The 10307-nt window shown below is 47.6% G+C and overlaps 1 long non-coding RNA gene across 1 annotated transcript; it reads left to right on the forward strand.

Annotated features, from left to right (window-relative positions):
• The first annotated feature begins 3043 nt into the window (after nucleotides 1–3043).
• Nucleotides 3044–7137, forward strand: LOC142765426 (uncharacterized). Its single transcript, XR_012884243.1, has 2 exons — nucleotides 3044–3211; nucleotides 5338–7137. It is a non-coding gene; the product is annotated as an uncharacterized LOC142765426 (long non-coding RNA).
• Nucleotides 7138–10307: the final 3170 nt, after the last annotated feature.

Below are 10307 nucleotides of genomic sequence, written 5' to 3' on the forward strand. Positions count from 1 at the left end.
TTCCGCCTCCATCGGAAATGCAGCCGCCGGAGCCGGGATTTGATCTCGCGACCTGCGGGTCAGCAGCCGAGTGCTTTAGCCACTAGACCACCGCGGCCGGCAGGCAGTTACCTCGATGAACGTTCCTTGTTTTAGGGGCGAAGGTCCGTAAAGCGTGGGTCTACATTTTCTGATTCATGTAGTAGTAGTAACTAGCCGCGTCAAGTTTCTTGGAGTATTCACTAGATGACGGTACACTCTTAGAAAAAAGGTGATAGTACTTGCTAACTTTGGGATAGTAATGGTTTGTCATATATCTCACAACCCTGGTAGTAAGTGCAGTTAGTAATGATGAGGGTGGTAACAGTTACTACCTTTGCTGTTACTACCAGGATGTAGTAACTGTTACTACCCCAGCCGTTACCACCCGTGGGTAGGAACTTTTTAAGGTTTCAAGAAAAAAGTAGTAACCGAAACTGCCTTGTTTAACACAAGCTCTGTATTTTAAATAAGCCATAAAATTATCAACGCGTCGGAAACGCTATTTCAAATGGTGTTTCATCTCTACCAACACGAAACACGGGCAGGGACGAAGCATCCAATGTTTGGAGAAGGATTTCTCTGATGAGACCCTGGTGGGGCCAAGCGTGAAATCAGGCTAGCAGGGAAGGCTGTTCCGCTCTCTGAACATCGTCAGAAAACCGCGTGCGAATGCGGCGTATACCCTCACGTGCTTTTTGTTATTTCCCTGTGTACAAGCCCGGTTTTACGTTCGCTACAGCATGCAGTGAAGAGTGTTTGGGCTCCAGTAACGTCGTTGGCTATTCGTTGGGCCAACTGCCACCTTATTAATTTTAAGTGGACCTGTGGCGAGTATAGTGGTATTCACCGCTGTTACGTTGTAACGAACCTTTAATGACTGTTTAAAACCGCTTGCATGGCGGGCACGCGGGTAGACACTATTTACGAAGGCACGCGTGCGCTTCCCATGCTCCGGGTTGCCAGGGCATTATGTCCATTCACGTCAACGTTGACGTGAGTCGCCACACCTCCAGACTTGCACAAAAACTTTCCCTAAAGGTCTAATTATTTTGGTGGTCGGCGAGAGCGCTGCGGTCGGTTTTTCACAACTGGTGGGTGCTATTGTGGTAGCCCTTTTGCTGGAGCTGAAGCATTTGGCACCGGCTCTTCTCGTTGCCATACGGCAAAAAAATTCCTCTGGTGGGTCTTCATTTGATTCCGCCTTGGAACTTGTTGGGTTTGTTGTGTGCCTCCGGCGTATCTGATCCAGATGCGTCTAAGAATCCCTCTTCGAGTTCCCACTACCAAGAGGCAACTTCCTTGCACTTCATCCACCTCTACCAGTAGCCATGGCTGACCAGTACCAAAGTTTTTACAGAAGACTAGGTCACCTTTTTGGTAGCCACTTGTCTTTCCTGGCAATACCATTTCTGTGAACCTTATTGTGAAATCTAGCTTGGTTGTTGGTGTGAACGAAAACGTTAGTTCTTCATGTGAACGCGTCCTTTGCCCCGATGGTGTTCTGCGGTGAATTAGCAACCACCTGGATACTCTTGTGGTAAGCCTTCCCCCGGTCATGCGCTTCAGACCTTCTTTCACGGAACGTAAAGCTCTCTCGGCCAAACCATTTATTGTGATTCGTAAGGTGCCGTATGAATGTGACATATGTCATTTTGTCGTACAAAGTTTCGGAATTCAAATCCAGTGTATGACATTCCATTGTCCGTCACTAGGCAAACAGGCAGGCCAAAACGCGTGAACACAGTTCGTAAGTGTTCTGCTGTCGCGGCGGCCGTAGATGATAGAGCTGGAATAGTTTCCACCCACCCGAAATGGCTGTCCACAATCACCAGGATCATCTGTACTTCCACTGGACCTGCATAGTGAACATGAATGTGAGTACATGGCAGCATTGTGGCTGGTCAGTTCAAAGGTTCCTTAGATACAGGCATTGCTGCTGCTTGTTGACACACACTGCATTCATGCAAGAGTTCTCCCACCTCCAACCCTATGCTAGGCCACCACAAGAGTGTCCCTGCCAAAGCTTTTGAAGAGTTGATTCCAAGGTGTGTGTCATGCAGTTCTAGCAGAAACGCCCTCCTTGCTTGCTGAGGAATAACCACACGATCTCCGCGACAGATCAGTTCATTGTCCAGTGTGGGTTCCTGTCGTAGCCGCCAGAAAGGTTGCAACTTGCTATCTTTAACCTTCCTTGATTATCCTTGTTCAATTTGGTGACAAACTTTCATTAACATAGGGTCTTTTTGGTCAGCTTTTCAAGTTGCTGACGTTACAGTGGGCTGCTGTCCAGAAGACTTGTTCACAGTACTTGCTCACTCTGGCAGTTTATGTCTTCAGCTTCTTCTGCAGGAAGCCTACTTAGGGCATCGGCATTTCCATTCTGCTGTTCCATTTTATATTTAATGGTGTACTAATGCACTCCCAGGATAACACTTAATCTCTGGATTCTGGCTGCTGCCACTGCATGTACTGCCTTGATTTTTTTAAATAACCCCACGAATGGCTCATGCTTTGTTTTCAGAACAAACGAGCCACCTAGCAGATAGTTCCTGAACTTCGTGACTGCAAAAACAAGTGCAAGGGCTTCCCGATCAAGTTGAGAGTAGTATCTTTCTGCGTTCGTGAGTGTACTTGAGCGAAACGCAATGGGCCCTTCCGCCTCATCAATGACGTGTGAAGTACTGTTTCCACTCCTTCGGGTGATTCGTCACATACCAAGAAGACTTGCTTGTTTGGGTCAAAGTGGACCAGTAGGTTTGAACTTTGCAGTGCTTGCCTGATCACCCTGAATGCAGACATTTATTTTCGGCCCCATTTCTATTCTGAATCTTTGCTTAAAAATTTATGGTGTGGAGAAAGTGTAGTGGACCTATTTGGTAAGAAACTCCGGTAGTAAGATTTGAGGACTAAAAATGAACGAAGTTTTTGGACGCTGCGTGGCTCAGGTGCCTTCGTGATGACCTCCATTTTCTTTTCACAGGAATGCAGACCTTCTCTGTCTATACCCTGCCCCAGTGTGATGTGTGGTGCGCGTTCAAAGTGCGCGCCTTCGAAAAGTGCGCGTCACGGGAAAAAAAAAAAACAAAAGGAGAAATACCAGAGTGCACGTGCGGGGCTGCTTAAACAAGAATGACGACGTTAAAGAGCGTCGAGCACGAGGATGCGTGGCAGGACGTGAAGTAAACAAAAGGTAAAACATCCAATGGGCAGCGAACACGGAGATTTCAAGGCCCAATGGCTTGACACCACGAGACAGCAGTATCTCCAATGAGAACGAGACAAGTGGGCCAGAGCTGAAGCAGGAGCCTGAGCAGACCAGAGCAAGGGGAATTCGAGGCAGGCAGTGCAAGCGGAAGGTCGTCACCGGACCGGGCGCTGAAGATGGGCCGTTGGGTTCCGGACCCGAGCCTACAGGACTTCCACCGGCCGGGGCCTCCTGCTGTCGGATTCCCGCTCCAAAGGACCGTGGCCATCCGGTCCTGAACTCCTTTCCAGGGCCTGCGGACTTTGGTTCCGGCAGGCGAGCTACAGCCGTCGGGCTCCGGGCCCGAGCTGTGCGCCCAGCTGCTTGACTAGGTCGACCCTAGTTCCCGGACGCGTCGCCACCAGCCTGCGTTCTCCCGTCTCCGACGTGTCCACGCTCCTCAAGCCGAAACCATCACGATTTGGTAGGGCTTTTCGACGTGTCGTCAGCAGCCAGCGTTCCTTCATCCCCGTCCTGCCCGCGTCCTGAAGCCGGAATCACCGCGTTCCGGTTTGCTCATCGTCGGCGGAATTCAGCGTGTGGGTGAGACCGAACAGATATCTTGCGCTACTCCCATCACTCAGCCCCTTTCGAACGTTAGGTTTAGTTATTGACTTTGAACGTTCTTGTTGGGTGTTTACAGATGTGTTTCGTCATGTCCAGTCAACTGTTTATTAAGTGTTTTGTTTTGTGAGGAATCTTTGTCTTTTTACTTTTCAATTAAACTTTTTGTGTGTTTCTTGGAAACCGAACGGCTTTGTCCTTATTAACAAAACTCTCTGAGGCTCAGCCCGGGAGAAAAACAAATCAGCAACAAGAACCCCGCTTCACAAATTGGCGTCCGCAGCGACAGGACAAAGTCGTTTGTTTTTCCAGTAGATTTTTTGACGCGGTTAACACGATGACGAACACGTGGGAGTTAATTGAGTTGGCGGATAAAATGGGACTGACGGGAGCGGAGTTTAGAGTATGGTACGAGGAGCGGATGGAGAGGGAGCGTGAGCAACGGGCTGCGATATGTGACGCTAAAAAGCAGCAGATTGCATTGCAAACACACGCTAAGAGAGAGGAGTTCGAGCGAGAAACACGGGCTAGGAGAGAGAAGCTCGAGCGAGAGACACGCGCTAAGAAGGAGCAGCTTGAGCTAGAAATGCGTGAAAAGAAAAGGCTGCTCGAGATAGAGATGCGCGAAAAGAAGAGACTGTTGGAACTAGAATATGAGGATTTGCAGCAGTGGCTTGAGAGGGAAAACGCTGAATATACGTGGTCTGAGAGCCAGAGTAGTCAACCAGTGGATGAGGTGTGCTCTGAAAGCAGTTACATCGGGAGCGATTTGAATTTACGTGAGACTGACCCTGTACCTCGTCATGACCTTTCGCTAGAGAAAGAAACTCTGAAAGAGTATGACAGGGAGGTAAACAGTCAAAAGACTAGGAGACTCGATAAGCTTATTGAAGCGCAGGAATGCTTCGTGAGCATGGAACAAGAACGTTCCATTCAGAGTAAAGGGTATTTTGAAACCTGTGAGAGGTCAAGCGCACTTTATTCAGAGGTAGGATTGCCTCTGAATAGCTCCGCTGAAGGAGCAATAAAAGGTCTCCTAGGTAATGCCGGCGAATGCCATAATGAAAGCTCTGATGTAGCAGCTACCTATTGTTTTGGGCCACTGGAGATAGCAACAGACGCTACGGACATGGTTTTTCACCATGATTATAACTTGCCCATACAGAGAGATGGCTTGTGTTCTCGGGAAATTGTAGATGATGCTTTTAGAAGAATATTGGAGCAAAATGCAAAAGCACTTGTTGAAGAACAGAGAGTAGAGTTGCAATGTAGGTCAGCTATATGTGACAATGAGGGTAATCACGATGACCCAGGCAGAAGGGTTGAAAGTATTGATGAACAAGCAATACAGAAAGCTGAAGGGATGGAAAGTGAACCAGAAGGCAGTAATGGTCCAGCAGGTTATTGTACGAGGAAGGACGCCGACTGGTGCTCTTTGGCATCTTCGGTTGAAGAGGTCGCTTCTGTTAAGATGTCTCAACGATTAGCGGCTTACGAGCTCAAGCAAGGCATTCGTGGGAAGGATGAAATGATTCAGGCGTGGTTGTACTGGTGCGCCTGGAGGCAACGCCTCCGACTGGCATACAGACATTCCAGCGTGTATGCTTGTGATTTCGAGGTTGGGAACCTGGTGATACACAGCTTTAGGTTCATACGAGCTTACGGTCGAGAATTCTTCCACTGGCTTCCGATTCCTTACTCTTGTCAAATGGTTAGAGCAGTTAAACGTCTTGTACGGGACGCTATAACTTAAGCGTCAAATTCGATTTCCCGCTGGTTTCTTTTGGATCTTGCTTGCGGACCATGGAAGGGTGTTGCTTGTAAATATTTGAAGAAGTTACATGCAATGTAACATTAACATGATGTATAGTTTTTGAGATGATAGGGTATATATGAAAAAAAAAAGGGGTGGTGTACTACTAATTTGGGGATTTTCACAATCCGCTAGATGTGTCCATACTTTTTCTCGCTTCTTGCGTATTTTGAGGTTAGTGAATGTGGACCTTTGGGCAATGCAGTGAACTGTGTGGCGGACATATGTGGGTAAATTGTGGTGCAGTGCGAAACGTGCACTCAACGGCAGTTTTTTTTTCTTCTCGAAAAAAAAAAAAAACTTTTCTTATTGTTGTTGGTTGAATGTTACGTTCTGTGGACTAGGTGTTTCGACGTGAGACATGTCAACGAAGAAGCAGTGTGGTGCCATCGGTGTGATGTGTTGAACTGCGTGGTGCAAATATGTGGTGTAATTGTGACGTAGGGCAGAACGCGCACTCATCGGCAGTTTTTTTTTCTAAAAAAAAAAAACTTGAATGAAAGGGGGGGCGTATGTGATGTGTGGTGCGCGTTCAAAGTGCGCGCCTTCGAAAAGTGCGCGTCACGGGAAAAAAAAAAAAACAAAAGGAGAAATACCAGAGTGCACGTGCGGGGCTGCTTAAACAAGAATGACGACGTTAAAGAGCGTCGAGCACGAGGATGCGTGGCAGGACGTGAAGTAAACAAAAGGTAAAACATCCAATGGGCAGCGAACACGGAGATTTCAAGGCCCAATGGCTTGACACCACGAGACAGCAGTATCTCCAATGAGAACGAGACAAGTGGGCCAGAGCTGAAGCAGGAGCCTGAGCAGACCAGAGCAAGGGGAATTCGAGGCAGGCAGTGCAAGCGGAAGGTCGTCACCGGACCGGGCGCTGAAGATGGGCCGTTGGGTTCCGGACCCGAGCCTACAGGACTTCCACCGGCCGGGGCCTCCTGCTGTCGGATTCCCGCTCCAAAGGACCGTGGCCATCCGGTCCTGAACTCCTTTCCAGGGCCTGCGGACTTTGGTTCCGGCAGGCGAGCTACAGCCGTCGGGCTCCGGGCCCGAGCTGTGCGCCCAGCTGCTTGACTAGGTCGACCCTAGTTCCCGGACGCGTCGCCACCAGCCTGCGTTCTCCCGTCTCCGACGTGTCCACGCTCCTCAAGCCGAAACCATCACGATTTGGTAGGGCTTTTCGACGTGTCGTCAGCAGCCAGCGTTCCTTCATCCCCGTCCTGCCCGCGTCCTGAAGCCGGAATCACCGCGTTCCGGTTTGCTCATCGTCGGCGGAATTCAGCGTGTGGGTGAGACCGAACAGATATCTTGCGCTACTCCCATCACTCAGCCCCTTTCGAACGTTAGGTTTAGTTATTGACTTTGAACGTTCTTGTTGGGTGTTTACAGATGTGTTTCGTCATGTCCAGTCAACTGTTTATTAAGTGTTTTGTTTTGTGAGGAATCTTTGTCTTTTTACTTTTCAATTAAACTTTTTGTGTGTTTCTTGGAAACCGAACGGCTTTGTCCTTATTAACAAAACTCTCTGAGGCTCAGCCCGGGAGAAAAACAAATCAGCAACAAGAACCTGCATCACACCCAGGTAGTTCACTCCTTCTTGGCCAAAAATGCATTCCTCCTCCCTGAGTTTAATACCATTGTCACGGAGGGCTGACGACACCTTCCGTAGGGTAGTGGTAAACTCATGCTGGCGTTCAGCCACCAAAATATCATCCAGGAACACCTGAGTGCCTGGAATGTCCTTGAGCACTGCCTCCATTTTCCTCTAATAAATTGCAGGTGCTGATGCTGTTCCATAAGGCAAACGGTTGTACTAAAACAGTTCTTGTGAGTCGCTTACTTTAACGTTTCGTGTTAGAACTCTTTCCACGTTAGATAGGAGGCAGAATAAAGTTTTATCAATAATAAAGGCGCTACTGTGGCCAGCTTCTCCGTCATCCAGTGTCTGGTTGGGGGCGTAGTAGAGTTTCTACGGTGAATACGCATCAATAAGGTAGCCCGCGAAATTTGGCACGACTTTCGCAAAGAAGCCTAAAAGAAGTGGATGTTTGACAAACTTTCCTAGTTTAAAAAATGTGTTTAGTTATAAAAATGCCACTTAAAGCATAAGAGGAGCCGAAAATTGACTAAATATATTTCACAGGAAATTTATGTGCCACTATGAACGAAATCACGTACTTACGTTTCACATTGTCTCCAAGATAGTCTTCATTCGGTTGTATGCATACTTCGCTAGAGAGTGCACGATTAACTTTGCTATTTGATTCCTTCAACACAATTGGCTTATTCTGGTGATCTTCGTGTGCGACCAGTCTGATAATTTCTTGAGCTAACATTTCTTGGCCCTAAAAACACCGCATGTTACGCGGTAATCACAGGCTGTTTTTTTCAGTTCCGCGCACTTTAAACAATGGCTGGAAAGAAATTCAGCAGCCCAGTTATCTTACCAACGATTAGAAATGTTTTACTTCTGCTTAAGTGCTACAAATGTTGTACTGAAGAAATTTCTCTGGAGTCACTATAAAAAAACTTTATTAGAAAACTTTGTTCATTGTCAAGCTTGACACACCAGAAAAAAATAATCTGATCTGCTTTATATGGCTCTGAACAAGACTGCGCAGATTGGAGACACGTAGCACTCATGTAGATTTTTTTATAACTTGGTGCTTTTTAGCCGAACCACCCTGTAGGCTACGTGGGCCGCAATTTTCAACGCACCCTCGCCCGAAGGACTGCAAACCGATGAAATTGCGCCAACAACGCGAACATTGCAGTATGTTCTGGAACTTACGTGGCCGCCACGTTGGCATCTTCTATGGCACATGCATAAATGCCGACGTGCTTCACCACTTCATGGTTTAGTGACAGCCGACACTCTGCTCACCACTTTATAAGTACAGCGCACATCGCTGTCGTTTGAGTTTTTTGTTTCCCGGGCACATATTCGCCCAAATGAGGAGTTTCATGTGTAGCACACTGACTGCTGCTTTCGGCAACGTCCTAACCACGTGACAATATACAGTAACAACGGGAAAAGCGTGTGAGTAACGCTGGCGAAAGTGCGGATCGTTATGCAGACGGGCATGGCCTTATATACACATGCGAACTATACTGGCTAGAAAACTGCGAACCCTTGCACCTGCATTCAAAGGCGCGTGCAGCGGCGACCATTAGGGTGAGGGAAGAGGGCAAACAAGGTATTTCTTCAGGCTAATTGGTAAACCATATATACTTACAAGCTTTGTTGACCGTGGAGCTTCTTACGAAAAGTACAAAGAAAGCAATGCAAGAGACACAAGCGCCATTAGCCCCGAGAAGGAATACTGGCATCGCTTTAGAAACGGCGAAGTGACGTCACGACAAGGACTCGGCTGCTCCGCCGCCGACGCATGTCGCTTCTTTCCGAGCCCGCTGCGTACCCGCTCTTCAGCGATACGGTGGTCATTTCTTCTCAATTGCGAGTAGTATAGGTCACTAAGGTACGAAGTAAAGGTATTTATTGCTGTTTAAAGTTAACTAGACTGCAGAAAGTATGGATTCACTTTGAAAATAAAGGTGCAGGACAGCAAGACATTAGTTGTTTTCACGATGTGAGTACTCCGCGAAATCAATTCTAAGAAAATATTCGTGCTAAATGGGTCTGACTTCACCACAACTTGGCATAGACTACGCGATGAAACGTTTGTATCGATCGAAGCATTAAAATGAAATTAGGACGTTTTCAGTTTACTCGCAGCATTACGATTTACCGTGCAAGATATGTCTGCCTCTGCAAATAGTGTTTCTCATTAGACAGAATTCCGCTTTTGGATGCACTAGGAGGCTGTAGGTAGATCTGTCTTTTATACACAATCACTTATAATAATGAGCAAAAAAGGGTAATGCTGCAAACAACAAAGCAGTTTCCGGATCTCTGAGTTTTTCATTGTTTTACACAATGTTTTACCAGGAACGTCATCGATGCTGCTTCTATCATTTATTTTAAGCGCGATACAAGCAAAAAGTGAACGCTGCAAGGTAGCGCAATAGCATTCGAAGCGAGCGCGTGTTATGTATACGCGCGCCCACAGAAAGATTCGTAAAGTTCGTGCCGTGACGTCATGCAAGCTTTCCCGCCAGGCGGCGCTGCTCCCACTTGCCGGGGCTAATAGGCACCTGTCATTGACTAGAAGGTGTATTAGAGCTCTTACCAGCGGCCTCAGTATTGAAGGCATCGGCCGCGGACACCAAGGGAATGACACGCTCGCTGAACACATCGACGCGCTGTCTCCCTTTCAGGCACTTTTTCAGCGAACGCCCTACTGGGTGTGTCTATAGTCACCCCGGGCGTGTTGTTTATATGCATCACACCCTTCCCCCTCTAAAATATATGCAAATAGGCACTAAAATGTCCCATTTGTCTATACTAGTTAGGATATGTGTTCTGGCGCTGCCATCGGATCTTGAAAATTGCATTGCCGGGTTCTTTTCGCTCGGTTTCAAGAATGCAATTGCAGCAGCATGTGTTGCTTCCTGAGAAGTGCTCGTGGCAATGTTAATCAACAGCCATATTGCCGAGTGATATCTCTCCACTGTTACCAGCCTGCAACAGCTGTATATGACTACTGTACGTCACTCCCTCGTTGATGCGAACAGCTGTAATAGAAGCATATGTCATGTCCCGTTTCT

Source organism: Rhipicephalus microplus, chromosome 6, assembly GCF_043290135.1.
Source record: "Rhipicephalus microplus isolate Deutch F79 chromosome 6, USDA_Rmic, whole genome shotgun sequence".
In the NCBI taxonomy this organism is placed as follows: Eukaryota; Metazoa; Arthropoda; class Arachnida; order Ixodida; family Ixodidae; genus Rhipicephalus; species Rhipicephalus microplus.